Genomic DNA, 23,309 nt, shown 5'->3' with positions numbered 1-23,309 from the left:
AGCTGTATTAATGCACCCAAATAATTCAACTAAGTATTCATGATGGCATTAATATTCATCTAGTTTCAACTGGAAATTAATCCTATCAGAAGGATGTGAAATGAGGGAAAATCCTTAAAAAAGAAGTGACTTGGAGGTTTAAACTTCTGGTGTCAAGAGCTACATAGTATAAATATATTTTCAGGCATTTTGGAACCTAAATTCACTTTCCTTTAAAGATATGAAAGCTATTTTTATGTACCCTAAAATGCAGTAAAGTGCATAAGGACATTTTCAAGAGAGATCTTCAAACCTCAGCCTCATTACAGGAGAGAGTCACTTTTGAAAATAAAACACAAGATTCTTAAATCACTCTGTCATTTTGAAAATAAATCTGAGATCATAAGTGACCCCAGTGGCCTTAAACCTCAATCTAGAGAATGACACCACTAGTTGCATTTTACAATTCTCCTAATTAATTGTCATTTTGAATCAATTCACAAGGAAGAAAAAAACTCACAAAAATAATAATTTCTGGCCTACACCTTACTTAAAAGTGCTTTAATTTTCCAATCCCTACTTACCTTTTGAAATTTGACAGGCCAATTTGACCAAGAGAGTAGGGGAATAAATGATCAAAAGATGCTGATTTATGATCTAAGGCATTTGAACACTTTTAAGACCTTCAAGAGTACAATTTAACGTGTCCCCAGGTGACTTCAGTTTACACAGCCAACCCTTACAACACAGATAATGTCAGCAGACGTTGTCTTTGGCAGCATTACAGGACTACATTTCACAAAACTGGCCTGTTTGTTAACTCTTTTTCACTGTTTCAGACAGCCATTCATGCATTATTTATGGCATCAGGCATTGCTCTATGTTTTCTTTCACCTTCTATTTGATTACAGAAACGTAATTGTGGCAAGCAGAAAAGCAATGAAACTATTGCAAATATAGATTTAGTTCTCCTTTGTGTCTCTTATCTTTTCAAGGGTGTGTAGGAGTATTTGGTTTGGGGGATTGCTTGAGTTTCTTTTTGGCTTGATTTACTAGTAAAAGTACAGTCATACAATATTTGATTCTCTGAAAGAGCTTCCGAACCTCTGAATAGTAACTAGCTGAATGGGCTATTAACCTACGGTGTGCTGAAACCTGGGATGTTTGCCCTATAACCATCCCCTTATTTGCAGTTTACATTACCTGAACAAAACGTCTGGAATCTACTTATTTTCTTGCAGTCATTTACACTTCCCTTCCACTAATGTCCCAAAAATATACATGGAAAAAAGGGTGCTGGCGTTAATCTGAGAGACACCTAGGCACTATTAGCACAAATAAAATGAGCACTTTCACAGGCTACCAGGAGAATGACTTATCCATTTTTATCTACTTACCCAGTTTGTCAAGAACAAATTACATTGCGGGGGTAGGGTGAAAACTGAGTAAATTTGGGTTGATTCATCACCTGTCCTACTTTGCAGATCAATCAGTTAATAATTTCATTGACCTGAAGGATCATTCAGAACAATACATTTAATTCAGTCATGCATTTAGTTTAATTAAGGTTTGAAGTTACAGTTCTCTTCCGGCAAAGAGATATTAAATCTGTTTTCTTTCTGCTTTCTATTCACCATGTGAATTTCCTCTACTGGATATCATTCATAAAAGATCTTTACCTAAATTTCCTGCTTCTTCTGTGAAATTCCATACCTTTCTTTGGAATAAAAGCCACCTGAAAGTCTTTCTGCATCATTTAATGAAAGTGCTGGAAGTATTAGGACTCTTGGACACTTCAGCAAACGGGGTTGGGGGGTTCACAAATCTTGGGAATCAGCTGGTGGAAAATTGTCTGAGTGCAAATGATCTGCTGGAAAGATGCAACTGAGAAAGGACCCAAGTGCTACAAGGCAGTCAGAGCAGGTAATATGGAGCCAAGGGCTTTTCATGAATGTCTCTTGCAATGACATGGCAAGGAATAACCCTCACTAGCAGGCAGCTTTGTGGCTGTTTTCCCTACATTATACAGGGGGTTCATTTAGTTTCAGGAAAAAAAAAAAAAAGTATTGAAATTACAGTAAACGAAATAACCAACAATTAACATCAATCTTTCATTCAGCTGATCTGGAAACTGAGAGTTACAGGTCTGTGATAATCAACATGTACAATGAATATAGACAGAACTCTGTGAGCTGCCAGTGCTGAATTTGGTCTCACAGATGATGCCAGAACATTTGGGGATACTTTACTGTGTGCTCTTCTGATGGTGCTGTTTTCCAGGCAGCTACTACCTTTTTCTTCTCCTGTGTAACTGACTCTATGCTTCAAACCCCTGCAAGTTTGCCACAGGTTGAATGCTGTGGTCACATTGTGCATGGCACTGCTGAGTGTCAACAATGTCAGTTCACCTGGCCTGAGAGCCCCTGTGGTGTGTGTCCCTGCAAGCCTTCACAACAACACAGAAAATCTGGATTTACACCATTCTCTCTGACAGTGGCTACCAAAGGTTAGTTCATCATCACCTTTATGAGATACACCTTAATTTAACGGGAAGAATCTTACTGAAACACTGGTTGATATTTCCAACACATCTTAACTTCTGAAGGGCAATGGTTCGAGCTTTGCAGACAGATCTTTTAGGCCTGCCTTGAGGTCTAAACAGTTCATGCATGTTGCAAGACTATGGTTAGGAATAGGCCATTTTTCTTGCCCCCTAATCTCCTGGCACAATTTGACATGCTCCAGCAGGTTCAATCATTCACTGGGCTGCCCATCAGACAACACATTAAGATGTTCTTGGTTTTCATGTAACTGGTCAGACTCTTCTTTTTGGTAAGCTGCCAAGTTTTGGAGATCAAAAAATGCTCCAGTCATTAGTGAATGACCTTTATTACTTGGGCTAGGGCCATTACAGTCTCTGAATTGCATTTGTGTTAAGTAAAAAGTTTTCAAAACAGTGAATAGTTGGAGATGCACAGAAGTTCCGTGTGGGTGCTTACAAAGGGAGGAGTGTTCAGGAGGAAGAGTTAGGTTGGACAGGTAGCCATTTCGCTCTCACATGTTTCCTCCATGTATTAACTTGAAAAATCTAGACACCAGGTCTCTTCTGTTATTATGAGACAGTTACCCCTCTGGGACTTACAGCCTTACAGGATTGGGGAATTCATTTGCTTTAAATTAAAGCTCTACTTCAGCAGCTATGGCTTCGTCTAGCAAATTGGTTAATGACTCTGCAGGCAAACCCAGGACTCTGACAAGGTCCAATACGCGTATCCATCATTCACTAGCTGTGTGAATGAAAGCACATTTTGTTCTGGTGGTATGACAAGCAGTGCACATAATTTGATTATGCTGCTTTTCCTACTTTGTTTCTTTTTTATAATTTACTTGAAAAGGCTGTTCCAACAGTTGTGAATCCTCAGCTTTCATCTGGGTGACAGCATAGGAGACTGGTTACATGTAGGTTTTGGATGCCTAAAGGGCTGTATAGTGAAGCTTGTCACTTGTATTCTTCACTTTGATTTATTTAGGTACATGTGGAAATCTCCATCACAGATCAGATCTATATCATAAAAAAATGACATTCCTGTTGTTCCCAAGGTGTTACTTGAGAAATCCCAGGAGATTAATTGCCAGCTGGAGAAAACAGTTGCAAAATTATTTCACCCAAATATTAGTGTCTTTATTGTTCATTGCTGAAGCAATACTGGGTCTGCATTAGTTCTGTCCACTGATGTCTGAAAAAGCACTAAATATGTCATTTTAGTGGCTTTTCCCCTTTTCAGCTAAGTCTAGTTTTCCTATTTCTGCAGTGCTAAACCTATTGCTTGAGCTAGGTATTTCCTTGTTCACAGAACAAACTTCTTTTTCTGTTCATTTTGATGCGTGCTTCTTCCAAAAAGCCTCACGCTGTTCAATAGCAAAAAGATACTTGAAAGAAAAGACATGTCTCGAGTGCCTGGAGTACACCAGTTCTCTGCAGGACTGTCCTCCAGATGTGGGCCCCTGGGGCAGAGATCCTCTCTCATGCAGGGTATATATACAAAGTCATTGCTTCCTGTTCAATGACCTCACTTCAGTTCTCCCCCAGTATCATTCTTGCCTCATCTCACTGTGAGTTTGTTCTTGTTAAGGGCCTGATCCATCAAAGCACTTAAGCACATGGTTGTGGGTTGTAAACCCACCAGGGTAAGTACCTTGACTATTTATAACCCTGTAAAGTGTGTAACGTGTGTACCTATGGCACTATAAAAGATGGGTTTAAATGATGTCTGTGATAAGAACTAACCTTTTCTTTTCAGCACTTATTCTCTTTTCTAACACAAGAAGTTTCTGAAGGCTAGTTTTGACAAATTGGCTGTTTCTTTTTCAGTTCTGTCTTTTTGCATCTGTCTGAAAGAGTGTCTACACCTAATAAATTTTCAAAGTATTCTTGCTTATCTGTACTCCTCAAAAAACTGCTTAGATTGTTAGACACCCCGAGGGATTAGTTAATACTTAATTTTGTTCAGTTTAATTCTTAAAAGACTTAAAGCAATATAAGAAAACAGCACCATCACAGTAAGCTCAAAACCTGTCTCTGCAGACACCACTAAGGGTAAGTCTTCAGTTATGTCCTGTTCCGAGAACTGGATTTTGTCCAGTGCAGAATTTTAATTTCTGTAAGCACTGGAAATAAAAAGTAATTAAACCTCTCTATATTCCTTGTATACTATAAATACATTACTAAAATAGGCAAAGGAAATCAACTCCTAAATTATTAGCAGTAGTAACATGCTGCATATTGAGACACAGTTTACTTTATTAATTTGTAATTTTTATCAGGCTAAAATAGGCCTCTAGGAGCAATTTAAGCATTACAATAATGCAATTGTTCAGTATAGTCAGCAGTTAGATATACAGCTGTCTTCGTACAAAAATAAATAGCAAGCTAGTGGCAAGGTCCCAAGTTTCAATGTTAATTGATGGTGAATTCACACAAAGCCAGCAGATTGTTTTCTCATCTCTTTTATGAACAAGCAACTTATGTATTTCAATGTGAAAACTACTGGGCAGTGAACCAGTGCAGCTGATCTCATTCAGTGCCCACAGTGAGTCAAGCTCTAATGGTAGAACTGGTAGGTAACCAGCATATCTCTAAATTAGCATAGATAAAGTATAAACCTCCTAATCCCAAAATGAACTTAGATGTTAACTATCTGCCTTGGATGTATTTCAGAGAAAACTGGTTAAGCCCAAGGCAAAACATAACAAACAGATGTCATATATTAATAGCAGAGATGACTGGAAATCTTTTAGTCTACATATTAGATTGTACACGTACAAAAGAAAAATGAGTAGGTAAGTATATCAAAGCTAAGACTATCAGGGGAAAGTTTTTGATGAGTATTTCCTTATATGAAAAAGTGGTCTCAATTCCACTGTGCTGTACAGGGCAGATGACGTGCCTCACAGTCATCATTAAAGTAACATTAACCCACTGAAGTTCCAAAACTGACGTAGTGCAGATCCGATCTATGAGTAATTCAGCAACCTTTCTCAGCTTCCATTTACAACTACAAGGCACACCCATGGCTGAGGAAAAAACCTGAAACGTGTGTCTAATCCAACATACTGCTGCTTTTCACATCTCAAAGGACTTCATGCAGTACTTCATTTCACAAAAGCACAGAGAGGAGTGACCTGCTCTTGTTACACTCAAAAGTATAACCATCTTTTAGAGGACATTCAATATCAGAGTAGGGGAAAAGTGAGTGAAACAGGTATCTGAATAGCCTCCTTGGCAAACCTGTAGCTCGATATCCTGCTTATGTCCAGTTTAGGAGGGTTTCCTCCAGAAACATAGTATCTTAGGATAATAAAGGATTGAAAGGGACCTCAGGAGACCTCTAGTGCAACCTTCTGCTCAAAGCAGGATCAGTTCTGAGGCCAGACCAAGTTATTTCAGGCCATATCTGGTCTGGTTTTGAAATCTCTATGGAGGGAGCCTACAAAACATCTGGCCCACCTACTCCACTGCTTGACTGTCCTGATGCCATGTCCAGAGCCATTGTAGGGAACAGTGCTAGACTAAAAATCTAATTTCACAAACTGTCTCCAAAGCACACTGAAGAAACGCCAGTCCCGTATGCCATACAGCCTGCATTTTCTTCCCATAAAAAGGTCGCAAAGTCTGCTCATACTGAGAATACCATGATGAACAATGGCTTGCAGTAGAGGCTGTCTCAACACTTAAGCAAACTATATTTGTAACTTCAAATTAATATTCTGAGTATTTCTTCTTAATCGGTAGAGTTAAAAAGAATTGTGTCCAGTTAACGTAAATTCTAAGGTCACCACCCGAGAGCCAAAGCACAAAGTCACTAATTTAGGCCTTAATCTGATCTGAATCTGAAAAGCATCTGCCTCCAGTGAAGCAAGGACAGCAGCGTCTGGACATGAGAGCTGAACTCCTGCAGAATCTGCTGAGAGTCGTCCCATTTCATGAGTGGACTGTGTCCTGTGGACATCGCTCCAGTGTCATCCTCATGTAGATATTTATAACATACATGAAACAATTTTTTATAGACAGCTCTTTTAAGATTTTATTATTCTTTAAAAAATAATTTTAATCAAAGCTTTATTAAGATACTTTCTGTCTTATGCTGCCTATCAGTCAGGTGTCTTTCTGCTACAGATTTATCATTCAGGGCCTAAAGAGAGAAAAACTGAATGCTAACAATTTGCTGCCAATAAAGGTGGCATTAAACTTGTTTCTAGACCAAAAAAATATAAAATATGTTGTAGCCTCATGGAACATAAACCATTAAATGGACTTCTAACACATAAGACATCAAGAAGTTATTTACAATCTTAAATACCTATTGCACACAAAGAAAGGCTTGTTTATTTGTAGACACTGTGTAGTTTATTTTTCAAAAACAAATATAATAAAGCCTAACTGAGAAGGGCAATTGAGAAATCTGTGAAACCCTGTTTCATTGTTGCCATAGTAACCTCTTTAACAAGCTAGTAACCTTGGTTAGGCACAACCCTATAAGCAAATGTATTGTAAAAATTTCTCAGTTATGATGAATACACTCTCACTGGCTTTTTGTATTGCTTTCACAAATATCTCACTCCTTTATTAGTTTCCTTGTTATCTTTAAGAAGCAAAACCTGAAGCAAAATACAAGAACCTGCCCTACCTATTGCTCTGAGTATTTAAAAAGGCATGTTTCAGGTACAGTACGTTTAATTAGGATTTAACTATGTTGGTAGAAAAAAAAAAAAAGGATGACCAAACTCAAATAGTAAAGGAACTGACTTGTATGCTTGCCCAGAAAATGCCCAAAGCCTTTTCAAGAATATAAAACCTGCAAATTTGGGAGCTAATGCTAGCTGCAGAATCACTTGCCCAGCTCCCTGCTCCTGGCAGATCCCACTTTCAGTCTTTGCAAAGGCTGCAGCTAAGAAAACACAGAGCCACTTGATTTGCTTTTGGACAACCATAGAGAGAGGGACGAAAGAATATGATTTTAATCAAAAACTCTCCAAGTTCAGGGAAGTGAACACCAGGGTTTGGGTTTAAACTATTTGTGCCTATTTTCTGTGCATGACAAGACGGGCTGGAGACTGGCCCTGCTGCAGCAGTGCTGGGGCGGGGGCTGCCGGCCCTGGAGGGCTGATGGGGGTGCTGGGCTGTGGGTTGGGCAGCGACAGACAGGTCCACCAGTGCCCTCCAGGCCCTGACAGACTCTGTAGTTTGGGTAAAAAGTTTTGAACCATCAACCGAAGGGGAAAAAAGCCCTACCCTTCCAATGTTTTAGCCAACTAAGCAGCATCAGAAAAATAGGAATCAACATGATATTTTTATTATCATTATAGAGTCCTGCAGTACCTGAGTGCTTTGTAGTAGGTGCCAGCAAACACAGGATGACAGAAAGTCCTTGCCTGAACAGGTCATCCAGCTAAGGGCCCAGTTCTGCACAAAACACACATGCTTAACTTCAGCATCCTAAAGCACGGCTGGGGCTAAATGCCATAAACTATGTAATTATTTTTTTTCTTCTGAGGAATTCATAAATCAATAATGTACAAATACGATTTCATTGGAGACAAGATAGCTACCAGCTATGATACCAGGTATAATCCTTTTCAAAGTTAATAGTCATTATTCTTAACACCTCTTTTTGACTTCTAATAATCTCTGAAGGGATTAATACCTAAGAAAGTATGTATGTGTTGATGATAGAAAGCAGAATGAAGTGCACTGATTTATCACAACTCTTCATTAAGTTTAAAAGCATTCCACTGTAATGAAGACATCAACCATAGGCTGTGGTATTTTCACACTGCAAAGGAACAGTTAAAGGCAGGAAGACAAAAAAAAAGAAAGCAAACAATGTTTTAACTTGAATTCAAGCCAGATTTCACAAAAACAAGACCCTATTCAAATCTGACAAAGTAAAACACATGAAAAGTATCCACTACTTTTCCCTGTTAAAAGCGTGGATGAAACATACCTGCTTATGTGTACGTTAAAAATTTTACTAGGTAAGCTAATAGGAGTTTACCATATCACATAAAGGTAAGTATGTAACTGCCTTCCCTGTAAATACTTGTATCTGGATTCTCATACTCTGTTACCCACAATGATATAATTCTGTTGATTTCCGTGGTATTAGATTTAAAACACCAAATTATTAGATAAAACAACAAAGACTTTTTTCATTTTTTTTCCTCAGTAAAATTCTGATTTAATTTTTTAATTGAAAAGTTCATTTCCAACTCAAAAAGTCAGTTCAAGAAATAATGTGAAGTTTTAGGTCATATAACAGTTATGATAAGATTTCTTTTGGTGCTTATTTTTAATGAGTTGGCAGAAGAGAATTACCTACTGTAGGTTTTGGACATAGGCAGCACAAAAGCAGAATAAAAAGCTGACTGCTCTTTACCTAGTAAAATGGAGGTACTGTGAATTTTTAATTCAAAAGGAAAATTGCTCTTAACTCCAATGGGATCAAGGTTTTATCTAGCATTCCTAATTAGTTCCTGGTGAGTGTAAACATGCAAATATTGCCAGCAAAAGTCAGGTCATAAATGCAAGTGCCTCAACATTGAAAAATACTGAATATGTGCTTGTTTCCCAAATGACACGTGGCCTTGCAGTCTGTGCACATATGTGTCCCCATGTAACAGACTTGAAATTCTTCATAAGCATTATCATCAGTCATGTTTCTCAGAGGAAAATGAGCACAGTATGTCATTATGTCTAGGACTGTATCACAGTTTGGCTACTAATGGGCATTGGGCCAAACTCCAGAATAAAAAAATCAAAACCCAAACGATGATATTTATTTTGGAAGCCTCTCAAAACAGGGTCTCTCTCTTTTGTGGTACTTAGCACACTGTCAGCACTTACAAATAAAAAGAAATAATTCAAATTCTGATATTCAGTTTTGGCAAAATGTTCTGAACGCTCATCTGAAGAGGATTAATTAAACAGCTGCATCTCTCCTGACTTAGAGCACAGGTCACTCCTCCCCCAACTTTTTGGTAACAAACCATCTTCACTGGGCCTCCTCACTCCAGAGACCCTCTCTCCAAAGTGTGAGGTGACATTTGCAGAATCCTCAAATATAAATACTGCCTTGTGATCATCCAGAAATTTTACTTGCAAAAATGCCATACCTTGATTAAAATCACCATTAAGTTATGATATGTCCTATAATTCTCCAGAAGGGTCAGACAGAAAGTTTTAGGTGCATTTGCATTCCTCTGGGAAGAATACTGTCTCTGTAAGTGCTTTGGTAGCAGCATAGGCGGCATTTCCTTCTGTGGTCCGATTGATCTCATTAATTGGGCTTTGTGCTCCATATTCTGTACTACTTTACCTATATTTCCGTAAGGCTTATAGAAATCTCCTTTTAAGTATCTTCCTTAGCAATGCTGAAGTGCATAAGCCCAGTTTATTCAGACAAAATTGTTCTGAGAGTATGTGGGACCTCATCTACATGGGTATGTTGCTCCTGATCATCCCAGCAGCTATTTCTGTCTCCAGTTGTACCTTGTTTCCACTGGCACTATTCAAGCTACTCTTGCACCCCTCAGGTTTTCTCTTAAAAAAACAAAACAACAAAAACCAAAGCACCAAACAACAACAAGAAGAACAAAACAACACACAAAAAGAAACAAACAAACAAACAAAACCAGAGCTAAACAGCACTAAATGTACTTTTTGGTTTGAAATATCTCCACTGAGATTACTTATTGCTTTGGTCAGTGATCACTATGAAGGACCTAGAAATATAGGAATATAAAGAAGGTCAAGAAAGCTTAAAGTATATAGTGATAGCCATGAAAACAAACTAACAACTGTACATGAGAGTACTTCTTACGTAACAAAAGCATGACTCAAATTGGAAAAAATATAGAAAATGTGCTTATACTTCTGCCACCATTACTCAGGAAAATCAAAGTATCTTATTTGGTTTACTGTAGAAAGACCTTTGCCTATCTGACATAGCTGCTTTGCAAAATTAATAGCAGACTTCAAGACATATGGGCAAACTTTCTAATACTATGAGTTAATTTCAGCTTAGGAATTGAGAATTTCTCTAACTTCCATTTAATAAATTTAGAAACTGGAAAAGACTAAAGCTTGTGTTGACATTGGATTTTAAGGCTCAATACTGTGGATATTCAGTAAATTAAAATAAATACAGCTATTTCCCTGTTTGTATCGATTATTTCTCTTTATTAAATGCACAATGGAACCGAGGAAGGAAAATAATATGAATCATAAAATGAAAAACTGCAATTGTTTGCCTGATATTGTACTGGATTATGAGAGGACATGGATTAAACCTTAATTCCAGCTAACAAAAGTAAAGAATCTCTTATATATACTGTGACTGAATGATTTTGCTCTAAACTCTTGACAGTATTCTGAACAAGAAAAGTCTATCATAAGCAGCATGGAAACTATTCATTCTTTCTCTAGCCTGGCAGATAGCCCATTAGCTTTAAATTAAATAAATATCAGCAATAATATTAAATAAAACTTAAATGTTGTCATAAAATGTCAACTATCATTTATTTTATGACTGCTACTCAAAATAATGATTCTTGTTATAACTATGTCAGCAGGAGGTATTTCTCTCTCTGACTTCTAATTTTGTGAATCAGTAAGAAACTTCTAGTTTATATTTGGAACAAGTTGTCATTCCAGATCAAGAGCATGAGCTGGTGTTGGACTTAGCGATCTCCCAGACTTCTGGCCAAGTTATTTTAATTAGCCTTCTCCTAACAGCATTTAAACAAATTCTGTGTTGCCAAGGAAGGAAGAAATGACTTCTCAGTCAGATAGTTTACTTAGTTCTTTTTCTCCATTGCCATAAATCTTGGTGTGGAGTTTATTAGTGACTTAAGACTACTTTTTTTTTTTTTTCTTTTTAAACAATGAACTGTGACCACTTTACCCACTGAAAAGCTCACACATCATTCAGGTATAAATGTCCTGTTTCTGCTTGGTTTGTTTTCACACCATTGTTGGGTGCTAAAATAGTTTTACACCATTTATAAGGCATGGGCATTTTAACAAATCTATCCAGTCTGTTACAGGTATGCCAAAGCAAGAAAATAGTAGCAGTAACCATGGATATATGCGGTGCTGTAGGTACATACATTGGAGCCAGACGTTTGGCCAGCCCTAACGCATTGTTTGAATGTTGAATTAACCAGTTGTCACATACTATGAATTCCATGATACATAGATACAGAATATACTTTAATCTGAACAAGCGAAATTATCAAAAATGCATCTTCCAAGGGAAATTTACTTAGAGACTTGTGGGCCAAAAAAGCAAATCCATTATTTTTGTCCACATCTAGTGAAAAAGTTCAGAACTCTCATACCCCCAGTCTACAAAGACTCTGCATAAGGTTTGGCTTTGGACCCTGCACGCCTTCTTCACAAAAGAATTGCTGTCTGTTTCCTGAGTGTGAACGTGAAGTCCCGCGAGCGAGCTCACGGTGTGTGTGCGTGCGCGTTGCCCGGCGGTTCCAGCCCAGGCAGCCCAACGCTCCATGCGGTTAAGTAAACACAGCATGGCTGCTGTGGCACGCAGCCAAGGCTGAGGCCGGGAGGAGGGGATGAGGCTGGGAGGAAATAAGAGCAAATTCCTCTGAAATGATCTGACAGGAAATGACAGAGTGTCAGTCTCATACAACCACACCGTGCGCAAGAGAGAGAGGGCGGGAGAAGTTCTTCCTAAACACAGAGTGGTGCCAGATCTCAGTAGGTGAGGATGATGAAATAATAAAGCATTTCCCGTGTGTGTTTTTCATTAGTCCTGTTTTGTTTTTCTTCCAAGTGCTGTGGAAACAGAACAGAAGCCCATGTTTCAGCCAGGACTGCAATGGCCTCCTCCCATGGGAATAACAGCTGCATAAATAGGAGGGAAGCCCTCAGTGGAATTGCTTCCAACACCTTTCTAATGGAAATAATGATTTGCAAAGCCCAGTTTATACCTTTGCCACATAATTAGTAGCCAAGATTAAAAACATTGTTCCAACTCCCAGCATCCTTGAAATTTGGCAAGACCTTAAATATTCCACTGTGTTCCAAAAAGGTAGCCCATAAGTGATCATTGTAAGGACAGTCTTGGCCAGTTGAGTCAAGCCCTTGAATCAATCAACACTTATTATATGGAAATTAACCAGTTTGATGTCAATTAGTGGAAATTTGTTAGCAGACATAATCTATGAGACACTTTATTTTGAATTCCTAGCTCTCCTCGTTGAAGCTAGCTAAGATGGGGCCAAGGACCAAGACACACATTTCTTCAGACTCAAAGCAGAATCAATTAAAAAAGGCTGTGGAGGGAAGCGGTATCAAAATATGCAAAACTTTTCCTGTTTATTCGGCAGAAGAAGCACAAGGAACTGGATATCAGATTTTTTCCCTATAAAGAGTCAATTTCTGCTCACAGATTGGGGTGCATAACAGTCTATTCTGTATGTGTTTGTACCAAGTGCAGAAGAAAAAAATGTTGCAAGACTAATGGCAATACCTATGCTCACTTCATGCTACTTTTAAACTAAAACTTTTTTTTTCACCACATTATTACAAATTATATTTTCACATTAAGAAAGTAGAAGTTTCTAAATTGAAATTTCTGACTTGATCGTTAATTTTCCTCCTAAGAATAACTTTTAAAAATCAAAGTTTTGGCTAGCTGTTCAAGCCAGAAAGGGTGACAAAAGATTTCCTTGAGGCTTAAGAACCTTGCCTGTCTGGCCCATGAGGTAGATTGGACTTTACTGTGAATTCTACTTTTGGTTTAAAATTAATAAGGTACCCTCACATAAGATTTTACCTGTACATAGCAGCACCCAGTGTGACAGTTCAATCTCAGAGCTTTACAGCAATCCTCAAACACTCCCAGCTAAGAAGTGAATGAAGGATCAGAATCTTGCTATAATATGAAAAACTGACAGTTTTGAAGCCACAGTTTCCACACAGCTTGTGGAAACTCCTCTATAACTCCTATTAACCAACCATGAGATATATGGCATGCTACCCTCCCATACAAATTGGTGTTCCTAAAAAAATGAGCTTAATGTTGCCTTCTAGAGTGCATATTCACCACTTCATTATTTGCAATAACACTGGCCAATGTTATTGCAATATCCAGAGTTCAAACTTCTACCTAATTTGAAGTGTCTTTTAAAACTAAGTGTTCTAAAAATTTTCCCAAGCATTTTACGTTGCTAGGAATGATTTTTCTGCTTGTTTAATTTATAAACAGTTATTAAATGAGCCATTCAATGTAGTGCAGTACAATACTTCCAGAAGTTGACAATGGAGACACCACTGTCAAACTATAATGTCTTTCCTTTGATACTGATAGGGGTTCTGTAACCTACACGATCAATGCAATTTATCACCAGATTCAGTCAGTGACAGTACTAACTTGAGAACAGCCTGATAAAGTTGCAATTATTTCTTGATACTCTTGGCCATCCAAGCTTCTATAATTTCACTAATAAAAACTGCTTCTAATGCCAGCAGGGTCTTTCAGAAGGATCATATTTATGCAGGATCACATAACTACATTCAGTACCCTCAATATTAGTGGGAAAAAAAAGATGTTAACATAGAGTCTTTCAAGATCTTCCCTTGTTTAAGTAAATTTATATCTTGACAATAAACATTGTTCATTCTACACATTTAGTAAATTAGCCATGTTGTTTTAAAATATGGGCAAACCTTGTTTTTCTCAAAATTAAAGATGGCAGTGCCATAAATGTTAAAAGATTAGAAATGTATAAAATTTATTACAAGGTGCCTAGAGATTGTTCATTTAGTAATGGGACTGTACATTGCTGTTGAAAGACATGCATAAGTGGTAGTGGGGTAAAATCAGTTTATGAAAGAGCATATTTCAATTATGATCAGTATGTTTTGCATAAAGTTTTAAGCATTGTCAAAAAAGTAAGGATCACACTCTGAGGTACTTTTCATGTCTGTAGATGGTGTCAGAGACTACAGTTAAACCATTTGGAGATTAAATATCTGGATAAATCCTTGATTCTGTTGAACTTTATGGGAATTTTGCTGTCCACTTTAGTGGATGCAAGACTTTAATTCTGGGATTTTATTTCTGCAGTAATACAAAAAAATGTACCTTCAACCTCAGCAGTCTAAGAGCATATTCCTCAGACAACAGGAGGGTTTATTTACTAAGGAACTAACAGGGTAGCTATTAGAAACGCATTTTCCTTAGTTTCCAGAAGCTGTTAACTTGAGCTTGCGGTTCTAAGACAAAACCCCTGTTGCAAGACTCAAATACTTTGTGTTGCTTTAACATCTTCTCAGTTGACGTGGTAAAATGGATAGTTTTGGAAACATCAACAACATGTTCTGAAAGTAAGGATTAATTTTTTTAAGCAAGTCTTTAACAAAGCACTTAATTTCTGCTAAAGCAATTAACATCATCACGTTATTGATGTCAAAGACTCCCATTGGCTTTAAGAGTCATGTTTATGCACGATCACACAGCAACATTCAGTACCCTGTAATATCATTGGAAAAAAGACACTAGCACAAAATAGTCTTGATCTGCCTTGTTTATGTTAATTTGAATCTTAACAATAAGTATTGTTCCAAAAATTATTTGTCTTTGTAAAGGGCAATTTATTCATTCCTGAGATTACAAAAATGGCGTACGTGTAAATAGGGGACCAAATTCTAACAGTATATTTTGAGCTCCTTGGGAATATAAGGCAGTTCCTAGGAGAGTCTTCCTGGGCATACAAATTCATGTATTAATACAAGCTTCAAAGCTGAGGAGTAGAACTATTATATTATCAATCTTTTCTGTTCCAATTTTCAAACTAGCCAAGTACATTAAGAGACCTTAAAAGCCTTCAAGACCTCAGAGCACAGAACTCAGGACAAGAGACATTGCTAACTGTCAGAAACAAACCCTTTTCTTTCTACTGTCATGACATCAGGAGGTCTGGCAAATCACTTTCTACAGGTGTTCATATAATGAAAGAACAGAGTTTCCCATGCCCTTTAGTGCTCTTGCTAACTACTGCTTGAAGACGTAATATTCAGTTTTTGAGATAGTATATAATTTTCTCTGACACTTAAAAATAGTTTTCCCATTTATATGAACTAAGATAACTGGAGGCTGTAGAATTAAGTGTATCTAATAATTTGATACTGTACAATGTTTCTATAATTTACAGCTCAAAATGTAAATTCTAAATACAAAAGCAAACTAAAAACCTGTTCTGCACTTCTTCGTGTGTAGAACCTTGCTAAGAATGAAGAGAAATACAGAGCAAAACTATTACTGAGCACCTATTTGCCACACAGTGACAGTGACATCTCTGCACTGGCTAAATGAGAATATGCAACACAAAAAACTTGAATTACATTGGGTTAGATTATTTTAAGTTAGAATATCATTGCACATATTCCATTTAACTAACATATTAACTTGTAAATCTTAGAGAAGCTGTTTCTTTTCACTTGATCTTAAACCCAGTTTCAGTCATCAGTGAAATGCTGAATCAGAGTTGAAGTGAACTTAGTGACTACTGCTTAGTAAATAAAATCAAACACTTCTGGTAGTGCTGCTGCAAGCAGGGCTAGCTATATTACATGCTCCATCCTCTGCAACTGGTTCCCATCTTAGAGCACCAGCAGGAAGCCTGACATTTCATAATGGTCTGCAGCTTTAAGGAGAAAACCACTTGCAATATCAATTGAACTGTGCGGGTGTTGCTGGCACTAGGCAGAGTAACAGGCCTCTACATTCAGCGATATCTGCATACATTGTATTATATGTACTTTCTATTAACTGGGATAAGAAAGGAAATATCTGACATTTCATGTTTTAATTGTATGGAATATTTTCCTGAGGATGTGAACAGCTTTTCATTGATTGTCCACACAGAAGATCTTAGTCTTCTCCTGCTGTAATCTGAGTGGCACTTCATTACATTTTTTCAAATGAAGTGCCACTTCATTACAATTTCTTCACAGGGCAGGTGTTTCAGGGTATACCTATATTGTGTCAGAAGAACACATACAGATTCTTTTGGAAGATGACTATTTATGGATAAACAGCATCTCTTAAAGATGAAAGTCTCTATACAAGGACAAGATGTTCTGGAGAGAGAGAAATGTCATATTTTGTGCCCTTAGAATGCAGGCTATCAACCCTGAGATATTCTTTGGGCTGTTCCCATCCTCATATAATTTCTGAATTTTTGTCATGTCAGAGTACAGAAGACAGGCCACTAGAAGTTCTGTGTGTCAGTATAAACAAATAAAAACTATAAAAAATTTCCTAATCATATATGCAAGACTCTCTTATATAAAGAAAATCAACAAAGATTTTTTTCATACTCATTTAGATATCTGCTCTGACAACTGTTTTTATTTGACCCTATCCTTATTGCCCCAGATGGCAAATACCAACATATAAATTTGGTCTGAAAAATTTGATAGATTATATATCTCAAAGTATCTTTTTCTCTCAGTTTAGTAATTTCTATAATTTTGCGCTACAACTATTCTGAAAGAACTTTAATAAGGTTACAAAGCCAGGCACACCAACATTAAGAAACATTAGAATAGTGGAAGTCTGTATAAAACTAATTCAGACCTTCTGCATGTATGCACCTAACCAAAGCTTTTAGTTACATGACTGCATGCTATTTTTCTCACAGGTACCACAACATTTTTCTCAAGTTCCAGGATGGAGTAATACTGACTATACAGGATGAGCAGTGACCACAAAATAAGAAGCCCTTGAATAATCAGTTTTTCCCTTACTGTCAGTGTACGGTCCCATGAACTATTTCCCATGCACTATTCAAAGCATGTTCTGAAGACAGAAGTCCTAATTTTATCAGGTGAATGCCTGTGGTTCACTTACTTTCTCTGAAGTATTTATCCTCCTACTGTCTCTTTGAGGTAAATTAGCACTCATACCTCTATTTCACAGCTGTTGACTTAAGGTAGATTGATATTAAAATTTCCAATAAATTTGGCTGCTTATTTTAGATGTTTAACTTTGGCAAGAGAGAGGAGGAGTGGTTAGTGATATTGTGGAGAGTGGAGTGGAGTGGATAGTGATAGTGTGAAGCAGGACTTCACACATTCAGAATTCAGCTGCCAGTGACTTTTGGCTGTGAGCAATCTTCAGTGTTGAAAGTCACAGCATGTAAGAGTTATTGACCACATACAAGTTTGCTGCAGAGCAAGACACATGGCATCACTAAGACAGTGTGTGGCAGGGATGAACCCAGGAAGATCCACAGAGAGTTTTCCTTTGGTTGACTTTAATTTTAATTCCTAATTTTTTTATCAGTGATTTCAGAGATAGCCAATTCTACCATAGTCCTGCTCTGGAGCGCTCATCTCAAGAGAATTACATCAGATGAAGAATCAGCTGTGACTTACTTGCTCCAAATGTCTGAGCTGAAGGAGGATTGACTAGATTGAAGATGTATCACTCATCTGAGCTAACTGGATATGAATAAATACATTTCCACAAGGCCATTCCTTAAAGAGTAGCAACAGGCCATTGTGAGTTCCCCTTTTCCCTAGGACACACCAATTGCCACAGTGACACCTTTCATTCCTAGCTAAATGCACCACATTTTCAAAAGGTGAGTCAGTGTCACTCTCACTTTTTCAGATCCCCAGAGCATTTGGGAGATGGTTTAAAATTCATGCAGCATATTATTAACTAGGCAGCAAGTAAGGGCCATGGACCTCACCACAGGGGTCTGAATTCAGTTCAGTCAGCAGGAAGAGACAAAAATAGCACTATACTGTTGGTGTCTTGATGCATGGTATCATTGAATTGAGCGCTCTGTTAGATTAAAAGACATCCAGATGTCCACACTCTTAACAGCCACTGCAGCAGTCAAGAACTTGAATATTGCTGTCAGTAGTCTGAGCACACTGTACCGCATGGGGGTAGTTGTAGCTCTGCATCCCCTGAGGTTTTCTCCTCTGCTCTGGTAACCTGCTGCTGCCCAAGTCCTGTGGGCTGTGACTCCTACCTCCCACAGTCTGTGGGGAGGCAGATACAGAAGAAATACAAGTCCTTTGAGGGGAAGTGTCACTGCAGGACAAGCCATACTGAGTTTTCTTGTCTTTATAAACAAGGTCTGGAGAGGGTATACAGGTTCTCAGTGTTGGCAGCTTTGCACTCAGAGCAAAACATTATTATCCTTCTGCACCAAAGTACAAGTAAACTACAGCCAAACAACAAAATTCTTCCATTTGTTTTTAAATACAGCTCAACAAACTTCAGCAAAGCCCACATTCTAACATCATATCTTACCGGAAGAAAGCCTTGGATTTATTAAGTCTGTGTGTTATATAAGTCAGAAAGGGCAAAACAGAGGAGCTATGTTTAAGTGCTACATATTGCAGTCTATTTTACCACTTAGCTAATAGGGTATTAGCTATTATAAAGTGAAACTCAATCTCCGGCATTTTAATTTATAGTCACCATTCTTAGATAGGTATTACCATTTTTATCTGCACCAGGAGCTCAAACATATTTTATGTTTAAAGCACCACAAGCTAAAAAATAGTAACAGTGTACTGAGCAGGGAACAGAGTCTCTCCACTCTAACTCCCTGATGTTGTATAATAGATGTTTAGACCTAGATGGAGCTGATTAGAGTGTGAAACAACTACCTTTTGTGCTGATCTACATGCTGAGATAGAGGCTCAATAAAATGCTGGTTATCATGTCTGGACATTACAAAGGAGTGCAATTCTTTTTTTTTTTTTTTTTTTTTTTTTAATGAAAATATAGCAGCAGGTTTTTGACATGAAAAGAAAGAACAGCTTCATAGCTGCATATTCCAAACAAATATTTAGTGGAAAAATATGAATCATCAGTGACCACAAAATGAAGCAGTCAAGTGATGAGAAGACAATGTAAGAAAGAGAAAACAGGTAGAAACTGCCAAAGCAGGCTGTTCATTACTTCAGTGGATGGGAGAAAGACATCTGTGAGGCTCTAAGCATGGTTTGTAGTGCCTCTGAAACAGACCCTGAAAAGCAAAGAGTTGAAACCTTTTCTGCCTTGTGAACCATTCTTACAGTCAGACAGCATCAAAATACTGTATCAGCTTTGAGCTCTGTCTTTTACCCTGTCAGCAATGCAGTGAAGGTGTGAATAGGATGCAGAACAGCCTGTGCACACACTGCCACATCTGGAGGTTACTCCAAGCCAGAGAAGCTGCCAAGCTGCCAGCCTCCAGTGGTTTTTCAGATAGCGCACAGCATGCTGAGCAATGACCGGATTTCACCCCAAACATAAGCCTTCTTGTGAAGTGCACCATTCCTCTTACCTGATTTAATTCCTCATGAACCTCCAAAGGCTACTTTACATCCCTGTAAGTTGTCCTTTGGTGCTTTCTAAATTAGGCAGCAAATACACATCCTAATTTGCACATAAAGGATCTGTGACAAAAATCATATTTCTTCTATGTAATTGGTTTTCTTTTAATCCTGACCTTAATGTATATCACTCTTGATGAACTGCTTCAAATAGGCTTTGAACTGGGATTTTTTTTAAATCTTAAATAATGAAAAAATGCCATCTTATTTTACTGCTTACATCAAGATTCAGAGAGATGAAGAACAGTGACAGCATGGCTGTTCACCCATAACCCTGGGACAGCAGGTAAACTGACAGTGTGTAATTACTAAGAAGTGATATTAAGTTAAAACATATAGCTAAAGTAGTGCTATTGCATATGCATCCCTTGGTTTTCAAGGCAGTGTTTAAAATAAAAAACCTTCACTGAGACAGAAAAACTGCTATAGTTATATCATAGCACACTGAGTTGCAAACCTTTTAATGAAAGACATAATTCTTCTGCTGTCTGCATCATACTATATTCTCATGCAAAACACTTTAATGCATCGTGTAAATTATCTAAGACTTTCTTAGTATGTATTACATTTCTTAATCATAGATATTGGGTGTAAAAAAAAGAGAATTATGTGACATGCTGCAAAACAAATTGCTTGGTGTTAGCATATACTAGCTGGGTCTATATCTGAAAAATGTATGCATAGAAGGGTTGGATTATGTTGTTTTTTTTTTTTTTTTTTTAAAATGTGCAGAACTTGCTTCCGAGTGCATGTGTTATCAACGAAGAAAAAAAGACTAATCTGAAATGATGGCAGTCTGATTTTCTGCCATTATCAACAGTTTAAAATCAGGGGTTCTTGATTAAATTCTGCATGATCTATTTATTCTGAATTTCAGAATAAGTTTCATGTCTGGAAGAGGATGTATCTAAATATACCAAATGTTTTCACTCACTTTTCTATTGAATTACGTTTAGTTTAGCTATAAAGAGTTTTAAATGCAAATCTCATTTTCAGCAGTGAAATGCTTTTTTCTTGCTGATGTCTCACCAGCTGAACACTACTGGAGTGTAAGCGGTAGACAATATCGTCACCACCTTGTAAGCCGTGAGTTGCTCATAGATGACCCTTTTGAGAAGAGGATCTGATGAGACATGCTATCGTATTTTCTATCAAGTTTGCTTGAGGGTAATGCTTATTTACATTATATTAATGTTGAATAATTGGGAGTATTAAGCAGAGGGTGGAACTTAGCATATTCTACATGATTTATTTCATAAAATTTCATTCAAATAGACGAGACATCTGATTTGAATGCAACCTGAAAAACACATCATAAACACTATCAAACAAACCAGAATTTGTGAAGGTTAAACTCCTGTGGCCCTTGCAAAAATATGACTGTATATTGCAGCTGCAAGTACAGAGGAATAGACTGGTTGACATCTAGCATGGACTTCTGGGAACAAGACATACAGACGTAGACACCAAAAAAGCCACGATCCAGCATTTGAAAATGAATTGATTGCAATTATCCCGTTTAATCATTACAGATATACAGCTTTCAGCTGTCCAAAGATCAAGTTTAATGATGGTTCTATATGTGTTCTTTGTTGCTAATATGCAAATACTGGTGCAGACTAGCTGGAGGTGATGTTCTTCAAATCTTAGTGGCTTTTGAATTACGTTCATAATCCAGGGCAGGATTGGAGGGGACACACACACACACACAAATATACCAAACTATGCCCTCCACTGTGTTCTATGTCCACTTTCTTTTAGTAGACCAAATTATAATAATATTGTGAACTATATAACTAAATGCAATTATAAGTGAGTATGGAAATATGCGCAATGAATTGTTAAGCAAAACATACATGTTATAATGCACATTTATATAAAAAACAACTCTCTCAATTTTAATTAACATAAACCTTAAAAGGAATTGATGCCCTTAGTGAAGTATAAATAGAAGTAATGTTGTAAAATAGACAACATCAAAACATTTTTAACAGAACACAAAGGATCTAACAGGAATTGCTTGTATATCTTTTGGTTTTTATTCATACTGTGGATGAATCACTGGCTGATGTTTGTGGCGGTTATTCATGACATGTCTGGTGGTGTTATGACCTTCCCTCTTTTATTGGTTTATTTGATGTTTGTGGTATTTTATATAATTGATTTATGCCTGGTGATATGTTTGGGAGCTTTCTAGTAATATACAAGAGTGATTGTATGTCAGTAAGTGATGTTACATATTGCTGTTTGTGAGCTTTCTTGGCCAGGTCACCACTGTAAATAAAACTTGTTCCAATAGATTTTTATGTGGTTAAATATTTTGACTAATTGATTGATTGATTGATTGATTGTCTGGAAAACACTTGCTAGCAGGACATCAGGGTATCACAGAAAAATGCATCATTTGTATTTCTGGTTCAAAACCCCCACCATTTTCTATCTTTTAAAGTGAAATAATTATCATAGTAGTAAATGATCACATACCTTTCTTCTTATTTGTCCTGATGTGTGCAGGAGCCCACAGCATTTCATATCCTGCTTCCTCTGGCTTGCGGTAATGTTGCAGCATTTGGATTGTTCATAAGTAATTATCTTCCATGTGCTTCCTCTGGTACTCCAACGACTGAGTCCTTCTTTTCTTTTCTTTTCTTTTCTTTTCTTTTCTTTTCTTTTCTTTTCTTTTCTTTTCTTTTCTTTTCTTTTCTTTTCTTTTCTTTTCTTTTCTTTTCTTTTCTTTTCTTTTCTTTTCTTTTCTTTTCTTTTCTTTTCTTTTCTTCTCTTCTCTTCTCTTCTCTTCTCTTCTCTTCTCTTCTCTTCTCTTCTCTTCTCTTCTCTTCTCTTCTCTTCTCTTCTCTTCTCTTTTCTTCTCTTTTCTTCTCTTTTCTTCTCTCTTTTCTTCTCTCTTTTCTTCTCTTTTCTTTTCTTCTCTTTTCTTTTCTTCTCTTTTCTTTTCTTCTCTTTTCTTTTCTTCTCTTTTCTTTTCTTCTCTTTTCTTTTCTTTTCTTTTCTTTTCTTTTCTTTTCTTTTCTTTCTTTTCCTTTCCTTTCCTTTCCTTTCCTTTCCTTTCCTTTCCTTTCCTTTCCTTTCCTTTCCTTTCCTTTCCTTTCCTTTCCTTTCCTTTCCTTTCCTTTCCTTTCCTTTCCTTTCCTTTCCTTTCCTTTCCTTTCCTTTCCTTTCCTTTCTTTTCCTTTCTTTTCCTTTCTTTTCCTTTCCTTTCTTTTCCTTTCCTTTCTTTTCCTTTCCTTTCTTTTCCTTTCTTTTCCTTTCCTTTCCTTTCCTTTCCTCTTCTCTTCTCTTCTCTTCTCTTCTCTTCTCTTCTCTTCTCTTCTCTTCTCTTCTCTTCTCTTCTCTTCTCTTCTCTTCTCTTCTCTTCTCTTCTCTTCTCTTCTCTTCTCTT

General features: G+C 37.2%; 1 long non-coding RNA gene across 1 annotated transcript in view; it reads right to left on the bottom strand.

Annotated features, from left to right (window-relative positions):
- Nucleotides 1-22,660, bottom strand: part of LOC309441923 — a 117,644-nt gene extending 94,984 nt beyond the window's left edge. The window contains exon 1 of the long non-coding RNA XR_014184500.1: nt 22,397-22,660. This is a non-coding gene — a long non-coding RNA (uncharacterized lncRNA). The remainder of the gene's footprint in view (nt 1-22,396) is intronic.
- Nucleotides 22,661-23,309: the final 649 nt, after the last annotated feature.

The sequence above is a fragment of the Streptopelia decaocto genome, assembly GCF_964273445.1.
Source record: "Streptopelia decaocto genome assembly, chromosome: 6".
In the NCBI taxonomy this organism is placed as follows: Eukaryota; Metazoa; Chordata; class Aves; order Columbiformes; family Columbidae; genus Streptopelia; species Streptopelia decaocto.
This window is presented reverse-complemented; position numbering and strand designations above follow the sequence as displayed.